Source organism: Empidonax traillii, unplaced genomic scaffold, assembly GCF_003031625.1.
Source record: "Empidonax traillii isolate 1590-97213 ecotype Southwest subspecies unplaced genomic scaffold, ASM303162v1 scaffold142:size1213974, whole genome shotgun sequence".
Taxonomy (NCBI): domain Eukaryota; kingdom Metazoa; phylum Chordata; class Aves; order Passeriformes; family Tyrannidae; genus Empidonax; species Empidonax traillii.
The window spans coordinates 339,891-360,970 of NW_020955335.1; the positions used below are offsets into that span (position 1 = coordinate 339,891).

The window sequence follows — 21,080 nt, forward strand, 5'->3', positions numbered from 1 at the left end:
AGAGCAGTTTTATGTGAGATGGAAATAACTGCTGAGAGAGTGCTTTTCTGGTTACTAAAGATGAAGTAGTATTGAATAGTTCATAAAATCCTGATCTGGTTCTAAGAGAAGAAATTTTCAGCCACAAATGTCAGATTTTAGTGTCCAACCTATGCCAGAGCTGGTGAGCAAATCTCTGTTCACCAACTGTACTGCTCGTGGCAAGTGTAAGTATTTCTACCTTGAAAATATGGATCTTGGAGCATATAAAATCAGTCCTAAACTGTACTGCTGCTTATCACAAAAACTCGATCAAAATCATTAATTCAGTGGTTTCTGATTGGTTGTGTAAGAACAACCACTGTAAAGAAGATTCAGGAATGGCCCGTCATAACCAGTGTCAGTCTTTGAGCAGAAGTCAAACACAAACAATTCAAACCTCATGAACAAAGAGACAGAAGGGCCTTTTCATCATCTGTCTTATTGCCAGTGGAAGGGGCTTTCCTCTAGCAAAAGCAGCAATCAAAGGCAAGAAGGGGCAAGTAAAAGCAAACTGTAAACATACAGAGCCAGAATCTGGGGGTCAGGAGGAGGTCAGTGCCTGACACGGTAAAGGCACAGTCTAATTGTGTTCCTAAACTTTGATTTTTAGATTAGTACCCATGGAGGGAAGGGCTGCAGTTTTAATATGTTCTGTTAGATACTGGGGAACACACACACAATCACAAGTCCAGTGGAAAGTTGGTCTTGTCAAGTGTGGTAGTTTGGATGCTGACAGAATATCTTTTAATATTAAATGCTGTGGAAATTGAATGTGTGTTCATGTTTGTCTTTATAAATGGGATGTACACAATGAAATAGAAGTAATGTGATAAAAACCAATAGGTTGTTTCTACTTCTACATAAAGTCTGGTTGATTGCAGAGCACAACTTGTGCAGCTTCTTAAACCCCAGTCAGGGAGAGAAGGACAAGAAGTGGCAGTGACTGTTTGACTGGCCTCGTGCCCAGCCTTTGTTGTGAAGTCCCTGGAAAGGCTCCTAGTTCTGGGTAACAAAACACTGGTAAATCTGCCTGTGATTCTTTGTAATATTCGTGATACAGAAACCACTTCCCATGAAGGTAAATTCCATCTCAGAGAGACAACTTGTGACCACAGAATATAGAACTTAAAAGGCAGTAAACTTCACGGTAAAGGATAAAAGGGAAACATGCAAAAATACAACTGTATGTACAATTCTTGTACGGGTACAACTGTCCCAGAACAGCTTGTCCAACAGAAAGTGTCACACATGAAATAACAGGAGGAGCAATATCAGCTCAGTTATTTACTTGAAAGTGCTAGAAACAGAGATTTAAACTCCCTAAGAGCCAGACTAACCTATGCATCTGGCTTTTCAGAGAAGTTAGGAAAGGAATATGGAGTCAAGCACAACTTGGATCCTGCTGTTGTTCCCAAGGTGGAGGAATCACCTTGAAGTGAACAGCTATTTATTGTGGAATGGGGGCTGCTTGGGGAAGAGTCAGGTTAAACAGTGGAGAGAGGGAGGAGCAGCAAAGAGGGAAAATGAACAGTAAGTTCAGAAGAAGCAAATAAATAGGAACACAGACAGCGGGGTCATTGAGGGACGAGAGCATGAAAGGATGGTGACAGATGGAGTTGATAGTCCCTCTCTTTTATTTTCAGTTGTCACATAACCATAGAAAAGCAACCTTCTCCTGGTGCACAGGAAGAGGTGAAGATTTCTCAGTCAAGGAGCAGGTCTGTTTGAATTGCTGCAGGCTGAGCAGAATGACAAATGAAAATGGAGAGGAAAATGGGGGCCTTAGGGGAAATTTGTCCTAGCTCAGTTCAGACAGGGATAGTACCAGATTCAGACACTTATTTATCATCCAGGGAAAAAAATACAAAAGAAACTAGAGAGAATAATGGAGTGACTTACACTTTATTTCTGTAAGAAATATTTTACCTACAAATAGGCAGATGCAAAGTTCTTTATTAATACATGTTGATGCCTTTCTGCTTGTGTCTACTCTGAAAAGAAAGGAGTGCAATGCTTGTGAAAGTGTAGGACAAGAAAACCTGTTTCATTCCTAGTGCTGGTAGAGCACACTGAGTAGAAGTCAAATATGGATGATTTTATCATTTCCATCTCAAACAAACACAGACACACAGAGTGTCTGCCCTTGGAGCTGGGAGATGGTGTGGAGGGACTGCTCTCCAGTGTACCAGTGCACAACCTGTGACGTGTTCCCTCCTGACCCACATGACAAAGATCCTCGAGGACCGAAACACCCCCACAGCAGCTCCCCAGAGTGGGGTTTGAGTTGCTCTGAGCGCAGGAATTCCAGACATGGAGGGCTCTATTTTTGTAGGGCAGGGCTGTAACGGCCCTGAGAGTCCCACCAGGCTCGTTCCCAGCCACGAGGAGCCACCTCCAGAATGAAAAGGGTTCCTTTAGCTCTGTCCCTGCCGTGGTCAGTGCGGTGTCACTCAGGTCGAAGTGTAAGATGGGGCCATTTGTCCATTAGGAAGTGGAATGACACCACTAATTCATTTTCTGGGGACTACAAACCAGCTGCCAGACAGCAATAATTTTCAGTCACCGCTGACCTGGGGTAGATTTAACAAGCGACCTAGAAATGAAAAGCTGGGTAGGCAACTGCAAATCCCTTGAGTTATTTGAAAAGGCATGCCTCTGAAAGATTTAGAAATGTATAATTTAGTAAGGGACAGACAGTAGGTTTTAATTAATTTGCTTGTATTTTCCTAGGTTGGCTTTTCTTTTCCAGTTTACTTGACACTGTCATTTATATCAGTAAAGAATGGATGTGAAATATTATTTCCCAAGAATAGTTATGTTTTGTATCAATTTTACATGAAATTAAATTAACTCATGAACAGGAATGTAATACAGAATCAAACTCTTGGAGGGCAGATTTGCATTTCTGAAAATGAGTGAAAATGCTACGAGTGAATGCAGTGCATTTAGAGATCAGTAAAACACTTCTTTGGTTGTCCCTGTCAGGAGAGATGCCCAGGAGTGAGTAATGAGACTGTTCAGGGCAAGGGCCTGGCCAAAAAGGCTGACACTGGGCTCTGAACAAACATGAACAACACAGGGCTAAATTATAAAATAATGAATGGCCTAGAGAAAACAGAGGAGGAGCTTATTGTCCTCTAATTTTACCAGACTAAAACAGGGGGACTCAGTGAACTCAATATAGCAGTGACCTCCTGCTCCTTTGGCTGAGGAAGTCACACAGCTGGTGTGGCTGAGGATGGTGCAGGGGGAGGTCACTGCCCTGTGCTGTGTGTGCTGCTCTGGCCTTCAGATCCCTGGACCTTCAAATGGACAGCAAGGAGGAGATGCTTATTTGAATAATGTGTATATCCAGAGCTGCTGCAGTCAGTAAGCCCTGCTCACAGTCATAAGTTTCAGGCACAGAAGGGATAGATGAGTATTCACTTTTTTGTCCTGGTAGGGTTAATCTCTGACATTGCAGTTCCCAAAGTTACTTCATTGTGGAATTTGGAGCCCATGCAGTGGTGGGATTATATTGTTAGGATCAAGACTGACATTAGAGGGACAAGCCATTAGATCTTCTTACCGGTAATGTGAAAATGCATTTTGAGAGATCCATGGCAAATAGAATGGCTGGCATGAGGGGAAAAAGCACAACATTTATCAGCTGGGAGCATGGGGTGGTTGTGTTTCCTCCTGCTGGCCACTGACAAATGAAAGTAATATATACTAGGGCCTAATGTGGTGTAGAAATTCCCATATTTCTATTGCCATAAACCACAACATTTTAATTTACCTAGAGAGAAACTCCACTGCAATCCTTGCTACACAGAACCTGTCAGCTGAGACCCCAGGGTTTTGATAATGGCTCCACTTTTCATCTGCTGGGTGACTCCAGGCAAAGCATTTCCCCAGCACTGCAGCAGCTTAATGCTCCTTGAAAAGGGGGGAACACAGGGTGTGCCTGACTCCAGGAAAACCTTAAATACTACAGGGTCTCATGTCGTTTGGGCTGGGTTAGCAGATATGCATGATAAGTTAAAGTTTCTTAAGTCAGGTTGGTGGTTTTCAAAGAAACAAAACCAAAACCAACAACAACAACAAAACAACAACCAACTTTGGGTTTGATCTGTTGATAAAGGTGACCTCAGATTACCTTACCTAGACTGTGACAATGCAGTGCCCAAGAAGAGAAGCCTCTGGTGTGGCCTGGCTGACCTTCTGTCCCAGCTGCAGAGTCCCCTCCTGTCACCTGGGTTTGCTGCCAGGCACAACTGCCCGAAGGCTGACCCAGCACACCTTCCAGCCCCACTAAATCAGGGTGAGCTGTTGGCTCATCCCACGTCTGCCCTGGTGCTGTCTTCTCATTTTCTGAAGCTGCAGAGTGTACAAAATGGTTTTCTTTTACTTCCAGACAGCAAGGAACTTTCAGCCGTATTTTGGGCTGTTTGTTGGAAATATTGAGCTCTGCAGCGTAGCCCATCGATGCCGAGGTTGCTGACCTCTCTTGAAGGAGTTTGTGGGATGGATGCTGAGCCCTTTTTGTCTTCTGCACACCTCAATTTTGCTCTGGATGTTGACAGTTTCATAGTTCCAGTAGGATAGAGCTGTCATCGAAGGAAGCTGAGATCATACAGCATGAAATGGTCCCTCGTTTAAACGGCACTGAAGGAGAGTTTTGGACACGGAGAACAAATAATTTAACCAAAGTGAATGCCCTGAGGAGAGGAATGGAGAGGACTGAACAAGCAGGGGATAAGGGACTTCCAGTGGTTTGCACTGGTTTGAAGCTTTAATGAAATATGCTTCTGAACAATGATTATTCATGTAGACACAAAAAAACTGGACTCCTCAGATCATTAGCCTATGAATTTCTATAGTAAAGTTCCAGTGAATTGGTGGGGAATGGTTCTTTACTGATCGAGGTAGAAAAGGTTTTATAACCATGAATTCATTGACAGGACATACATACCTTTCACTTGAGCTTTGATTATGGTTTTAGTATAGAATGTCTGCAATCCAAATAGAAATACCTGTGTCTGAGGTCAGAAGAAATATTTACTTGGAATAAGTCCTCGAGCTAAGAGGGAATAAATTTGTAACTTGGGTAGAACCCCCCCCCCCCTTTTTTTTTACTGTATATGTCCAAACTGAGGGAGTTTGGAGTTAACAGTGCCCATCTGTTGTTGCTTGCAAAGGGAATCACCCATCAGTGGGTTAGGGGAAAATGCTGAGGTTTCTCATTAAACAGAAACATGGACATTCCCTCAAAACCAGAAATGAATTAAAAAATAATGAGGAGCAACAAACAGAGCAGGGCTGACATGCCAAGCAATGAATTCAGAATATAGCTCCATGAACTGGACCGTGGGGGAGTATCTCTTCTCTTAAACCCTGAAAATTAAGAAACATCAAAAAAACGACTTCTGATAATCCTCTCAAATAAAGCTTAAATTCCCGCAGTGATCCCTTTGCTGAAGTAGCTGCTTTGTGTAACAATGAGCCTCACACAAGGGCTCCCTGCCGCAGGGAGATGGGCAGGATGTTGGGAAGTTTGCTGGCCCAGTCGAGACTTTTTATAGCCTCGGGCTGCACAGCACCGGTTAATTTGGGGACTGTTTAACTGACTTTTGGTTATACAATGTTCCTCTCTCCGGGTTTGACTGAAAGCTCGTGCTTACACCAGTTGGCATCACTGGAGTGCTTCTGAAACAACAATGAAGCTGAAATCGGTGAATCAGTGTTGTAGGTACGAGTGTGGTGAACAGAAAGTGAAATCGAGTTTTTGAGTAGTTTTCCTTCTCCTCTCGCTGCAGTTGCCGTGATTTCTTTGTAAAGCAGCAATAACCACTGCCAATGACTACTCAACTGCAGCTCCACAATAACCACCCCCTGCTCCTCCCCCTCCATCCTGAAAAGTCCCCTCCAAATTACCATTTCATTCTGAAAGCAGAAGGAGCTGCACGTTAGACCAACATGTTTTCTGGGCGTCCAGTAATTCCTAAATACATCTCTGTTGTCAGAGGAATTTCTGGGTAGAACTGAGACCCACCAACGTTTCCTTTTGTTTGTGGTGTCCCCCTGTTGGTGTCCCTGAGAGGTCCATAAGAACACGCTGGAGTGTGATGTTCATAAACAGCTCGTGTTACCTTTTTGGGAAGCCCACCCCACATGTGGCCAGTGACTGTTTTAGGAACACTCTGGAACGAGAACACAGCAAACCACCCCTCAGGAGGGAGGGCTCAGGTCTGACATTTCTAACTTAAGGGGTTGTAACTCTCATTAAAAATGAGAGAGCAAAGTTAAATGGAAAAGAGATGAGCAACATCTTGCAAGGACATAGGTGATACACTGGATTTTATAAACATACAAACTAATAATTGTCATTTTTAGCAAAACTTAAACCTACTGTCTTCCTAAAAGGAGGTGCATTCTGACAGCAGAGGTTTGAAAGGGAAAGAAAGCTGCTGTGAACAGGTTCTACTTCCCTTCACTTGACAATTACAGACCCACAGGCCTGGCTCATCTCTGAAAATAAAGCCTTAATGTGGTGTCAGAGGAGAGGAGAAAATGCCATCACCCTGCCACAGATGGCACCCCAGTTTCTGTGGTTCCTGGTGAGTGTCTTCTGTTCACTGACACAATCAAAAAGCAGTTGGTCCCACCAGTTGATCCGAAACTTCCTGCGCTCTGGTGCTTTTCTGGTTCTTACCTCAAGGCTTTTCTGTGTTTCCTTTCAACTTTAAATGAAAACTGATGTGGACTTATCCCTTGAGCTGAGTATTTCTTGGTGTAATCTATATTAGAGATTTTTTTTTCCTCTTGAACAAAAGTAGAACCAAATATAACACAATCAATTCTCTGTCAGAGAAATCTTTGTTAAAATAATGTTTTCTCTCTCCAAAAAGCTGTGTGATTTTTTTTTACCTCTGTTTTTCAAAGGCATAAGAGGCATCTGGTAAAAACCAACCTGCTTCCTTGGGGAACACATCTGTCTGTGAGATCCATCCCCAGAAGTCTTGGCATGACGTGTGAGTGGCTGCAGGGTGAGCAGGAGCACAGCAGCTCAGGGGGTTTATGGAGGGGTGTCTGCTCTGAGCCACCACTCTGATCAGGAGGGAGTAACTCAGGTCTGGAGAGCTCGAGTTACCTGACAATGCACCCTCAGAAACAGATCTGGGAGAGGATAAGCATGCAACTAAAGCAAACTTCACAGTCAAATCTTTCTTTTTTTTTTTTTTTTTGAAAATGATGCATTAATAGAGGATCAAATATATTGTTTCTGTATCAAGGAAATTTCCAGTAGTTGTCTGTAGCCCTGTTTCAGCTGCAGGCAGCACACGGGGTGCTGTGCAATAATTCCTGCAGCAGGTAAGAGACTGCAGATCTCACAGGCCTGACATGGCAGGGCTCTGAATGAGAACCTGCATTCCAGCAACCTTTCCCATTGCCAGATTTCCAAGATTTTGATGAGCTCTGGGAACAAAAGCCGCTCTGTTCCTCTGGGGGTTTGCGTCAAGCAGTTGTCTTCTTATTGCTGATGCTCTGCCAGTTACATTGAACGTTCGGAGAAAGGGCTGGAAAAGCAGCTTTTCTCCTGTAAAGAGATTTCAGCTTCCAAATCTTGTTCCTGGGACTCTTGGTTGCAGGAGGCAGGCTGAGAGCACAGAGAGGCACTGCTGGCAACACTGGTACAGGGTTCCACATAATGGCATTCCTGTAGGATGACCTTAAGGTTAGAGATGTTCCCATAAATTATACATTTTTTTTTTTTTATGGGTAGGAGTGGATACAATAGATGGGATTAGAAACAAATCCAGCATGAAGAGCAATCTTTGTTTTCTAGATTTCTCCCATTTTCTGGCATTCTGTACTTTTTGAGTGCTTGTATTTACAGACTTAAAATAATTCTTAACGTATTTTTGTTGCAAATGTATTTAATTTGGTTGTTTGCAACAGCCTTAAATATGAAGGCAATGCAAAGAGCTATGTTCTTTCATGCATTAACTGTGCTTAAAGAGAGTGTGCCGAGGGGACAGGCTCTGAAATCCCTGGAAATGCAGCTTTTTCTACTTGTATGTGTGGAATAACCAAACAGGCTCCCAAGAAAAGCAGCAAAATTCCCTGGAATTTCATCATAGACTCAGTATTTTCTTGAAAGATGTTTTTTGCAGTCATTAACTAACCTCCGCTTCATCAAACCTTCTATTTAGAGAGTCTTTAGGGAAATAAAAACCCACTGGTTTCCCCCAGTTTTAAAACCAGTTTTTCCAGCTCCTTTTGATAACAACTTTACTAAGAGTAAATTCCCACTGACATGCTCAATACAAAGGGATTAATTCTGGATTCAACTACATTTTCTTAACTAAAGGTTTCAGAATTTAAAAAAATTATTATTATTATTATTATTATTATTATTATTATTATTATTATTATTGTACTAATCTTGATTGTCTTATAAGTTCACAATCTGTAATAAAAAGCGGTATTTCAAAAGCTCAAGTCCATGCATATGGATATGGTCTGAATCAGCACCAACTGGAGAAGTTTTGAGTGATTTTGATCTGATATAAGAAACTTGTTCTCAAATTTTCTGCATATGGGCGTTTGGAATTGTTGACATTAATAATGCAGTGTCTGAGACGTTCTTGAAATTTGAGCATTTTTCACTGAGAAAACTATCAAATACAACAAATGAAGTTTCCCTCAGTTTCTGTGAATTTTAAAATGTTTGTTGTCATCACCGTCCAGACTCAGAAATGAAACCGAAAGCTGGGTGGTGGGAGTGACAGTCCTGTGGAGTCAGAGCTCCTTTTCCCAGGGCCTGAACTGAAACCACACCAGAGCAGGGAACTGCAGACAGTTTGCCCAGGAAAAGTTCTGTGGGGAGCAGGAGGGGACAAAGATCCACAGATCCACAGACAGAGCTGCAAATACAGCCTTGGGCAAGGACACCTTTGCATCCATTTGTTCTTTTATGGCGATTTTTGTAAACAGGAGTTGCTTATTTAATACACATTATTTCTTTATCTATCTATCTATCTATCTATCTATCTATCTATCTATCTATCTGTCTATCTACAGCTACTTTTTTTGGCAGACACCATGTTCTTTTATAGTACACATTTTCTATGTAACATAGAATTAAGGAATTAATTAAGGAAGAGAGATTCTAGCAACTGTAGAAATGATCATTTTACCATCTGATACACCAAATACCCACCAAAGACCAAACAAACCCCAGTGGGTTGCCCCACCAGTAGTCACAAGGCCGAGGTCAAAATCACTTGTGTGAGATCGTGGAAATATTCCAGGAATTTTAAGGATAGCAGAAGTTTTGATATGCTTTTCAAATCTTTGCACTTCTGTACAAAACAGCAGAGAGGAGCAGAGAAATTGGTTTATTGCTGCAATAAATTAACCTAAAAGAAATATTTAGGAGCCGTGGGTCTGAATCATAATGTTGGTATTAATGACACAGGAAGGCAACGTTCCTGGTGTGGTACTGCAAGTTTCTAAAATTGAAATGTCATGCTCAGGCCGTATTTCAGAGATGGGAGATAAATGGGACTCCATGTCATGAAATATGAGGGACCAACAGAATCTGGTACGAGCACTTTGTGAAATTATAAAGGTTAAAAAATGTTATCACAGTAGAGAAGATTCATCATAATTAAATCTGAGGGAAATGAGGTGTTTGCAGAGTTGATTTCATTACATTGGCCTTTTTATCACACCGTGCTTAGGATGTGTTGGTGGGGACTGGCAGAGGGCACACTGCAGGGAAAACTACCCCAGGGAGAGGTTTTGCTCTGAGACCTTGCTCAGTGCAGAAAAAGTGTGTTAATGGCACTGAACTCTTGTGTAGCATTTGATTTGTTTGTACCCAAATGCTCCAACAGCAAAACCATTATCTCTGCCTTACAGAGGGTGAGATTGATCTGCCAGGGCCACAGTGGAGATTATGAAGTCAGGAGCAGAGCTGACAGGAGACTCGAGATCTCTTTAACTCCATCTCAGGACCACACAACAGGTATGCATTTACATATTTTTAAGTGGCTGCATTCACTATCATATCTGACACTCTCCAAAACCCAGTTCAGTTATCTCTTGATTGCACAGCAATGCTCCTTTCTGCTGGAAATTCTGATAGCAATAATTATATTGCTGCAATTAGCTACAGGCAATTTTGCTGAAGCAACAAGCCAGGTTACAATTCCATCGAGTTTGACAGGAACCTTTAGGGGACTGGTGTGGGGTCAAATAAACCTCCTCCTCCTCCTCTTTTTGTTATTATTATAGTTACTCCTTGTTTGGGTAGTGTCTGCAACGTTCTGGGCAATTTCCCAACATAAAAGAAAGCAATATTTCCTTCCCTAAGAGGTTACATGATTAAAAAAACAGACAAAAAGATAAAGAGTAGAAAAGGTCAGAATATAAACCATTAGTGTTTTAGCATCTTGTCACTTTTAGTGGCTTTACTGAGTCACTGAGTGATCTCTGAGAATCCCTGGCTGGCCATAGGCCACCTAAAAGAAGGCTCATCCCATGTTTAATAATTTAACTGTCTGTGTACAGATAACTGTTGCTCATTCTTAAGAAAACCATCTTTTTTGCCCCAGCTGTTGGTTTGGGAGGGCACCATGCAAACCCTAATGTTTAAACAGGGTTTAAACACGGAGCTGCTGCTGAAGGTGAGTCACCCCCTACAGAACTTCTACAGTCTGCACATACTGGGGGATATTTATTGTGTGGATGTGTGATGATGTATTGAAAATACAGGTCAGTGCACAGGGTGAGGCTGCACATACCAGTGATTGGTGATAATCCAGTTCACAGTAAAACTGCAAAGGAATAACACATTAAGGAGTCAAATGCTTCAGAGATTGGTAATGGGACAGATTGTCCAAGAAGGATTTTAGGTCCTCAATTCAAATCAGATTCAGGTCTGTATCTACCAAATGTTCCTGTTTGATTGTTTATCACAAGACCTCTAATAAAGGCATTTACCTGGCTTTGTTTGTCTGCCTACAGCATGAAAATTAGGACTGCAGTAAAAATCTTGTTTTAGCAGACTTCATAGATGCCCTTAATTTACTTTTGACTGCCTGTGGACACTGGGGAACTCGTAATAAGTCTTTTTGGGAAATTCCACCTGCATATAGAACTTCATCAGGTGGATTATCATTCCTACAAGCACTATATTTAGGTGAAAAAAAAATGTATGTTTATAAACTTCAAGCATCAGAACAAGGCCAGAACCACTTCTGAGCTTGGTGGTTCTGAGAATTCAGAGCTTAACTCTTTTGGTATTATTGATGAATATGTTTTCATCTAGGATGGTGTTACTTATCCACATCACCTGTGTAACGTAAACATTAAAGCACTTGATAATAAGTAAGTTAATTAGAGAAACGTATTCATCCCCCATTATTTTATTGCTGTATCTTTGGCTGCCATGAAAGATACACTTTCTCATCTTACAACATACGTTAGAACACAGATAAAAACAGAAGCAGCAAGAAATAAACCTCAGAAAGGAACATTATTCTTATCATCACAATACTGCACAGATAAAATCTAACACCAAAATATGGAACAGGGGAATGAGGCTCTTCCTAATTGCTTTAAAAGCAGAGTTAGCAAAGAATACCTGATAAAAAAATGTACTAATTAGGAGCTCCAATGCCAAGTTAAAAATGTACAAACACTTAAAACAATCAGGTAAGAAAAATGCTGAAGAAAAATTGAAAGGAGAATGACAATATTTTTACGATGAGTTTTTCTTTAGATCATTTTTCTCACATGAACTAAATATTTGTAGGTTTGAAATACATTTTGCAAAATGGGTGTTTTGCTGAAATTTGTTTTATTTTAGCTGTTCCTTCTTGTACATGAAGATATGTGTGGACTGGGGTGTTTTCTAAAGTGGAATAAAAATTGGTCTTTTAAAACATTGCAGTTGCCTGTAACACACTGCCAGTTTTTTATTATTTTTCCCCCCCTTCTCTCTAATGCTGAGGTTTCACAAACAAATTATGTGAGGGTCAACTGCAGATTGTCAGAGAGAGGGGTGTTTGCAACTCTTCAGAAACTGGCTGCAAACGAGGTATTTTCAGTGTTAGTTTTCAGCAGGATCAGTGAGCTGATCTTGTTTATCCTGTGGCTGGATGATCTCTAGAGCCCACACAAGGGAAGTGGTGGGAACACGCAGCTGGAGATAAAAGGAAGTTGGATTGCCCTGTTCAGGAGCAGAGCAGTCTTAGATCAGCTTAAATTGACTGTGAAATCTCACTTTTAGTAGAGAGGGAAATTTGCTGATTTACAGAGCAAGGACAGTGGCACTGATGTCTGAATTCTGTCTTCAGTGGGTTTAGCAGGAACCTTATTGAAGTGAGTGGGCTTAAAATAATAGGGAAGTGCTAGGAATACTTTTAAAGTTAGGAAAATTGTTACAGCCATCCAAAGAAACAAGTCCATTTGTTCAGTGATACATAAAAAAGGGGTTTGATTCAAGTCCACCTTTACAGGCTTCCTGTTTAGGCCCAGGTTCTGATGGGGCTGTGGGATCTGCCCTGGCTGACTTCTCCATAACCCGATTACTTAAAAAAATCAAAAAAAGACCCCCATGGAAATGTGTGCAGCAACTTTCCCAATGTCAGGCTGTAGATCCATCAAAATAGATATTCTCTTAGTGCTCATGTCTGTGCTCTGCTGATGCCTCTTGGCCTTGGAAACTTGTTGGAGTGAACACCACTGTATTTCTGATTTCAGTGGATGGGTCTTACTGACCTGCTGTCAGGGCAGAGGGGCAACAACAGCCCCTGGTGGTCCTTCCCAGCCTCCAAGGGACCTCCACCAGCCCACCCATGGCACAGAACCCCATTTCAACTGTTCAGCTGTATCACAAATCAATCTCCAAAACAGAAAAAAAAAGGGTATTCTGGTGGTTTTCCCTCTTTCTTCTGGTTCTGCCATCTCATGGTTCTCCTGGGGAGATTTGTTTTATAGTCACTTTGCATTAAGGGAAATGCATATTTGTCACATTCATTACAGGAATTACAACTGGCCAATCAATAGTTATCTGATACAACTGTTTCTAGCAGAAAAGAAATTAAACTGATCAGTGGGCAATCTCTGTGGTCAGTGAAGCCTAATATTTAATTAAATTATTGAAATGTTATTACTGTGGGATTGATTTTCTTATCAAAAGTTACAATTGGAAGCATAATTTGTGCTGTTTTGATTGGGTTTTTTCTTCAGACACAAATCTGTACTTTATCCTCGAAAAGATTTTACACAACATTGATATTTCACACAACTCTCTGCCTGGAGCAGTCTGAGCTTTCTTGTTGTTGTTAAGTGGGGGAAGATTCTTTGTCTGTCACTCATCTTCGAAACAGGGGCAACACTTGAGTGAGAGCTTCCCTGTCACCTTCTCGTGTCTCCTTTTGTTTATCTGACACTGTTGTGAGACATTTGGAACCCTCCAGCTCAATATAAAACATTTGCTTGGCAGGTTGGGCCTCCTCTTCCTTTGATGGGGACAGCACATGTGAGGAAGGGTTGTTGGACACATCTGATCTCGTTCTCTGTGCCTGGGGAGCTCAGTTTTCTGATTTAATAGCTTAGAAAAACTCTTCTCCCTGCCCTTGAAAAAGAACAGCTCCAAACTCTGCCTGCTGAAAGCATTCCAGTCTCAAATCAGAGCAAAATGCTGCTGGTGTCTAAACACTGTTAAATACTTATTACTTCACATTTCCACTCACTCTTTGTTTTCTGAGTGGTCTTTGCTGGGATTTGAAAAGCTGAGGATTGGGCTTTGTGCTGTCTGTTCCATTTCAGGTACCACAGCACAAGCAAGACCTGTTTTCTGTAGTTAACAGCTACCAATTTTTAATTTATACCCAACTTCATTATCTGGAAAGATAGAGAGAGAAATAAAATAAGGAGGAGCGTTTGAGATCAAAACCCTCAAAAAATCCAGCAGTGCATATATTGGATATTTATTCATTTTCTCTAAGGGAGAAAGTTGCACAAAGCTGCTCAACTCGTGGAAAATGCCATCAGAGTTTACCTTCAGTAGGACTGATATAGATGCACACCTACAACTTGCACTGCTGTTGTTCACTGCATGGAAAATTACCTGTTCCCCTTGTCTTGAGCTGGCAAGTCTGTAGCTGGCCTCTTGCAGATTACTTTTTCTGCTCTAAAGATGTGCAGTTTGCCTGGCATTGTTCTCCAGGTAGCAGTCCATGGAAAGCAGCGTTTGGAGAGACTGGGGGACACAGTAAATGCACTGAGAGCTTGTTTGCACATCTGCCAGCTATTGGTCAGTAAGTAACTCCATTGTTCAGGTGATGGACAGGCACGTTTTCATAGTTTGAAGATGCTGGGTTCAAATCAAGGTGGCTTGTGGGAAAAACCATGATTTTCCTTAAGAATCCCACCAGGCCTGGCAGCCCCCAGTGGTCTGAGGTCAGTGTATGTGAATACATGTGCATGGGGAGGGGTAAAGAGCAAACCAAACTGTTTGTGCTTGAGGGTGGATGATGAATCCCAGTGTATGATGGAACTTTGTCTCAGTGTGTGCAAAAGCCTGCCCTTAGCTATGCAATAACAATGAATTATGTCTAAGCCACCCTGCTTAGAAATCAAACATTTGAGCTCACACAGAACACTCCATGCACTGACCTGAGATCCCTTCACTAACAGACAGGTCTGGAATCAGCTCTCTGTGCCCCACCAGTGCTGCACCAACACTCCCTGCAGTGGAAAGCTGATTCAACATTCACCTCTGAGTTCCGTGTTCTGTGCACCTGATGCATCCAGATCTTTAGAATTAAAAAACCATGAGTAGAAAATGCTGCAAATTCTAGAATAGAATCAGAATGCCTGATTTACCCAGCAAAAAGCTTTTCTTGTTCCCTAAAGCGATTGTTAGTAACTTACAGTCACAATTAAACACAGAGGATAATTATTATTATTTTCCCTTCCTAAGCACTTCCAACCCCTTTATGCCAGACCAGGTGAGATACAGAACATTCCCTGTTAATTCTCCCTGAGCTAATCTGGGACACAGATAAGGCTCATTTGACTGGTTCTCTTAACCTTCCCTAGGAAGAGGAAAGATGAGTCTCAGGAGAAGAATGAACAAATTGAAATTGCAAATTCAGGAAGCAGTATTGCAACTTCAATTACTTGAGTGAGGAAACAAATTGAAGCTGTGTCACAATTTAGGTTGCAAAATGTAAAAACACCGAGCATAAGTAAAACTAAACCTGTCATTAAATCCATTTATCCACCGTGACAATGCTGTTCATTTTTTTTCCCCTGAGATCGTAGTCTTTTTTAATCTTAAGGGGAATTGTGCAGAAGAAGGGCTTAAAGCACTGTAAATATATCAGAAAAGTTTTACAGAAACCACAGAAACTCTGCTAATTGCATTTATTGAAAAAGACAAAGCTAGCATTTCACTGGGATAAACTGAATTTCACTGCACATTTGCTGAGAGATTTTCCAGCATATTCATTTGCCTTAATATGATCTTTACTTTGTTTCACATTTTGAGCTGAGTCTGAGCCTTTGCAGCTTTAAAATGATTGCTAATCCTTGAATATCCAACTTAAGAATGCAGTGTTTGGTTTTCAAGATTTGCACATCTGTATTTTCACTACTGGTCAAGGCATGTGCAGGTACCAGTTTATCCCACACTTTAAACTCTCCCACCCCTGCCTTGTGTTTCTCTCCGTGCCATTGCATCACCAAACAGTGCAGTTCAGTGTTGTCATAACAAAATTATTAGCAAATAGTGGCAGTAAAGTGGCTTTTGAAGAAAGGGTCCATCATCCTAAGATTAGCACACAAATTCTCAGAGTGCAAAATGCTGCACTATCCTCAAAGTGCAGACCAAGCCTGTGGGCCTCTGCAGTTCCCAAATATTGATGGCAAATGGAACTCCACTCATTTCTGTTGCACTTTCTGTGTTTCCTTGAGGAGCTTTGACATCTGCTGTGAATAAAATTGTTAGTAATGATGGTGGCATGGGATAATGAACTCTGTGGAACCAGTAACTCTTCACAGAAATAAAGCTTTTGGAAAGCTGCTGAATTCATGTGGTTTGCAGTATTGATGGCTGGCAGGCGAATTAACAGCATTTTTCTAGGCTTTCAAGTGTTAAAACCAGTTTTATACAGAAATTGCCAAACCCAGGATGACAAGAGGTATTCAATAAGTTTTTTAAATTTCTTGTCTTTAATTTCTGCCTTTCCTGTTTCAGTCTTCCTTTTCCCATATGTTGCAATTGAAAAGAATTCGTCCACATGTTTCAATAGAAATGAGTCCAACCAACCATCCATCCAGTGTGTGGATGTGCTGAAGCTCCCCTGGCTCCAGGAGGCCATCAGGGCACACCTAAGGTGAACACTGACTTGGTTGATTGCCATTCTTTTAACATGCTATAATATTTTTGGGGATTCACTGTAATAAAGAAGGCAAGGGAATAAACAGCAGAAGTTGGAAAGCAGGAAAAAAAAAAAAAAAAAGCAAACAAAATTAAAAAGGAACTTCAGAGAAAAAGTCCTGTGAGCGAGATCTGTGGAAAACACCCGTGTTGTTTGTGTGGTGAAGTGTCAGATCAGCTGTGAGCTATTGCGGATGTTTGACAGTGCAGGGTTCACCTTCTGTGTCTGCAGCTCCAGAGCCCAGAGCCCTGCACAGAGGAAGTGTTTTATGGAGGATAAAACAGTAGAAATATTTTATGTAGGCTGCAGTTGGTATCAACCCTTCTTTCTCTACAGGCATAATGGGAATGAGAGTTATTCTTGGAGAGACAGAGGCTGAAATGACCTTTCAGGTTCTTGAGCACAAGGCTATGGAACAGTTCACAGCAAAGGGAGGTTGGTTTTGGAACACAAGGATGCAGAGGAGTCCTAAAATGAAGCTGAAACACATAGATGGTGGTTAGACTTATCAAATTGTCAGGAATAGAGGGATGAATTATAGTCCCAGATAAATGAAGTGTACATGAAATTGAATTTAAAACTTCCATCGTTTCCTGCAGAGTGGAATTAGGATGATTTGAGTGTCTCTGGTGCAGAACCAAGGTGCTCCCAGGGTTCTGTGCAGATCCAGATCAGGGCTCTGGCAACCAGCAGCTGCTGGGATGTAAATCTCTGCCTTTGCTTCAGGAGGTTATCCTGACTTACAGAGCTGCCCCCGTGCCAGGCACCTCCTGCACTGGCTGGCTCTGTCCCTGAGTGAAGCGCTGCTCTGGGTGGGCACAGAGCTGTCTCTGCAGTGTTTGTGCACCGTGTGGTCCCCAGGAGGTGACAGCAACAGCCCGGTGCAGTTGCTGGGGAAATCGTTGGGGACTCTGATGCAAACAGGATGTGAGAGGTTTCTGGATGTGGCTGTGAAGGTTTTGTCTGAGCCTGTGGAAGGCTCTAGAGCTCAAAAGTGCCAAGAGGCAGGCCCCCAGAGAGGTAAAAAGTGCTTTACAATGGAGTGTCAGAGGAGCAGAAGAAAGTGCAGGGACTCCAGCAGCACTCTGGGAGCTGAGAGGGAACTGAAATCAAGGCTCAGGAAACTGAAGAATAAAGATATCAAAACCTTTGGAATGGCCTAGTTAAGAGAACCTCGGGGAGTCAGACATCCTGTCAGAGTCAGTGTTCAGTTTGTAGTGGACATATAGTGTTTATGGAAATGTATGCAGATGGATTGGCTCCTTGGAACACTGTTGGGAATTTATCAACAATTCTTTGCTCTGTTTCTCTATAAACATTTATATTATGCGTTCTTTTATATTTGATTCCTCACAATGACATTTGGCTTTGCCAAACGTATCTCAGAGGAACTTTATTATTTTTGTATTGTTTGTGGTATGAGCACGAACTTTGACTTCCTGCCTTCCAATTTGGTTTGGTGTCTAGCTTTTTGCTGTCTGGGTCACTCATGTTACAGCTGGAGCTTCCTGTTTTCAAACCCATATCAGCCAACCATGTAAACCTGAGGGTCAGCTCGTTCAGAAATGATGCATGATTCCAGTCACTTGTTTGCTGAAATAAATTAGATTTACGTAATGAAAGCTGTCAGGTGCTGTATCAATCTTCTGCACTAGTCAAAGTACTTCCTTATTTACAATTCTTGTTTCTTGATGCGCAACTCAGCCACTCAAAAGTACGTTATTTCACTTAGAGGACAACTGAAAACTTCCTTCAGACAAAATTCTCACTGAATTTTGTCAGCCTGATACAAAAAAGTGGTTAATAATGAAAGTTAAGAATTTTCTGTGTGTAAAATCTTGGATGAAATAGCAGTCATTTGAGTTGAAGTGCACACTCTGTATCTGCAAGTAGGGATGTCCATCTGTGTATGGGTATTATCCCCTCCATCCAGGAGAGGAAGGGAGAGTGGAGGGACACCCCTGGGTCTGCATGTTCCTGAATCCAGGGCTTCCAAGAGAGATTTTATTAGGAAATAGGAAATGCTGTGTCCTGACTGTAAAAAGAAACTCCCCAGTTTGTGTGAGGATGAGTCTGGTGGGTCAGTGTGAGCTCCCCAGGCCCATCCCTAGGAGAGTGGAAGGGCCAGGTCAGATGGCCCTTTAGAGAAAGGGTCCCCACAGGGGTCATCTGGAGATTTGTTCCCTTGGGGCTGTTCTGGGGGTTCTGGAAGGCAAGGCACTCTCCCTCTCTCTCAGCTGGCAGTGCTAGATTTTCTCAAAGTGGCTTTCTGATGCTGTTGTTTCTAAAATATCAGCAGCACTGCCAGCCACAAGTTTGAGCTTCTCCTCCCTCTCCCACCAGTCAGCCTTCAAAGCATCATGAGATGTGCTGAAGTCATGAGAATTTTGAAGCTGCCATACGTGCCAAGTTCTCTTTATTTGACTTCTTGGTTTTGTGTCTTCAGGATCCACCCAAGTCACACTGACAAGTGTTCCTCCAAAAAGGTCACATGCTGGCCCAGAGTTACATCAGCCCGGGCCCGAACCAAAACACGAAGATGTTACGTGCAAGAAGATCCTGAGAGACAGGGACACTCTCATGGAGTGCAATCACCACTGCCTTGCTCTTCCTTTTCTGGTTCAGCACAAACTCAGAACAGCTTATATTAAATCTGAAGAGCGTTTATTCTGGAGCAAAAGAAAGTACATTTTCATCTGGTTTGTGTTGCTTGATTAATGAGGTCCCCAAAAGAGGTGATTGCTAATTTAAAAAGAAAAAGCAATTGGAACATGGAGGTGTTGCTTTTATTTACAGTTAAGGAATCTGCAGAGCTCTAACAGGGTAAAATGGCCCTTAAGTGCATTGAAATTGCATTTAAGCTACAACAAGGTAATAAGAATAATTTCCAGTGATTTTCCTGCCCATTTAGGGTTTGTGATCACAGCTAAGGAGCTGTCTGTGCTTGGCCAGCAGGACAGCTGTTTCACCTGAGCTAGATGTGTGTACCTCCTTCACATCTGACATATTCGTTGCCAGCAGAAAGTATCTTCCAGTCGGTGTGCTGGTCTCTCGTGTGTGTTTTAAAAATGAATTTATCGGGTAGGTAATAAGGTAATAACATGATGTGAGTTGCAACTCAGACAAATTCAGATTGTCAAAGCAAATGTTGCACTGGGAGTGTGAGTGGCACTAATGGAAATAACTGGGTCACAGAGGACCGTGAGGGGAATCAGAAAATTAACATTTTCTTTTGCTTCACATTCATAATATATGATTGAGAGCCTCGTGCATATTTGAGCTGGCTATTGTCAGCCTGACATCTGAGTTCCATATTTTTATATTTGCAACTTCTAAACTCCAGCAGTTCCCCTGTGAGTTTATTTTGCTTGTGTGAACTCAGAAGAAATGATAAAGCTGAACTTTACCTCGTGACTTTGAAAGGAGGGTGTGTTGGAGGCAGATTCAGGCTGTGGCCCTGCCGGTGTCCTCCAGGCGTGGCAGAGCTGGTGGTTTGTCGTAGACAGAGCCAGGTATTGTGCTCATCCCTGGGGATCCTTCCCACCGCACACTCAGCCAGATGCTGGGCGTGCTCCTTGGGAGAAAGGGGGTACACAGAGAGTTAATCTGCCAGGCTTTTAATATGCAAATAGATACATGTATCCACACACACAGAAACACAAAGAGAGGTGTGCACGGGGATCTGCCTTTGTCTTAGGGAAAATAAGGTCAGACAAGTGCCACACAAGCAGGGAGAAGACAGCACATTCTCCTTCTCCAGGGAATTCACTCACAGTGTCAGCAATGCAGAGTATTCCTGCCTGGGACAGATGAAGAGGTGTCACTGTGATGATCCAGTTCTGAGGTTCCTAAGCCGTGAAGCTGTCAACCACAGCCTTCGCCCTAAAGGTGTATAAAATAATTTGTACACCTTGCGGGCAAACTGGGGAGCCCCATATGATTAAAAGAAATGAACTTGTACTTTATTCATCGTTCTGGAGGATGTCAGGGCAGGACGTGTGATCCATCCATGACAGTCTGTGTTTCAGAGACCCTGTGTTGCTGTAAATTGAATTGCTGGCGTTTCCTGAGGTCAGCACCTGCACACTCACGTGCTGCATTGTTGTGATTGAGGTGGCAGGTGACAAAGAGGAGCCTCTGGGCTGTGAGCATCCTAGGGCAGGATCACATGGGCTGTGTCTATATTTAGGGCACTGGAGGCTTTCTCTTCAGCTGTGGGTTTTCTGTCTCTGCTCTTCAGAGGTGCAGCCTCTGCTCCACCGGTGTGCAGGAAGCAGTTTTGCCACTGGTGGAAACCAAGGTTGAGTTGCACAACCGAGCACTGTGCAGAGAGCAAGGCTTGGGATGGGCATGGAAGGTGCCTCCTCAAGAGGAATGTGGATCTTCTTGGAGGTGATCTCCCACCAGTTTGCTTTCTGCATGTGGGATTTTGTTAGTAATGGGAGCATTACATTGGTGACAGGACTGAGGCATTCAGGGACAACTACAGTCCAGCTTACATGGACATGTCAAAGTGTTCCTGGGACTTTACCTTTGGGTAGCTTTTTAAGGAGAATTTACTAAAGGCTTGTCAAAGGTGAGGGTCTGACAGAGCCAAGGTGGTAAGAGCTGGAC

At 42.4% G+C, this 21,080-nt stretch overlaps 1 long non-coding RNA gene across 1 annotated transcript in view; it reads left to right on the forward strand.

The window, feature by feature from the left end:
* The first annotated feature begins 9,941 nt into the window (after positions 1 to 9,941).
* Positions 9,942 to 21,080, forward strand: part of LOC114057692 — a 56,703-nt gene continuing 45,564 nt past the window's right edge. The window contains exon 1 of the long non-coding RNA XR_003571281.1: positions 9,942 to 10,036. This is a non-coding gene — a long non-coding RNA (uncharacterized LOC114057692). The remainder of the gene's footprint in view (positions 10,037 to 21,080) is intronic.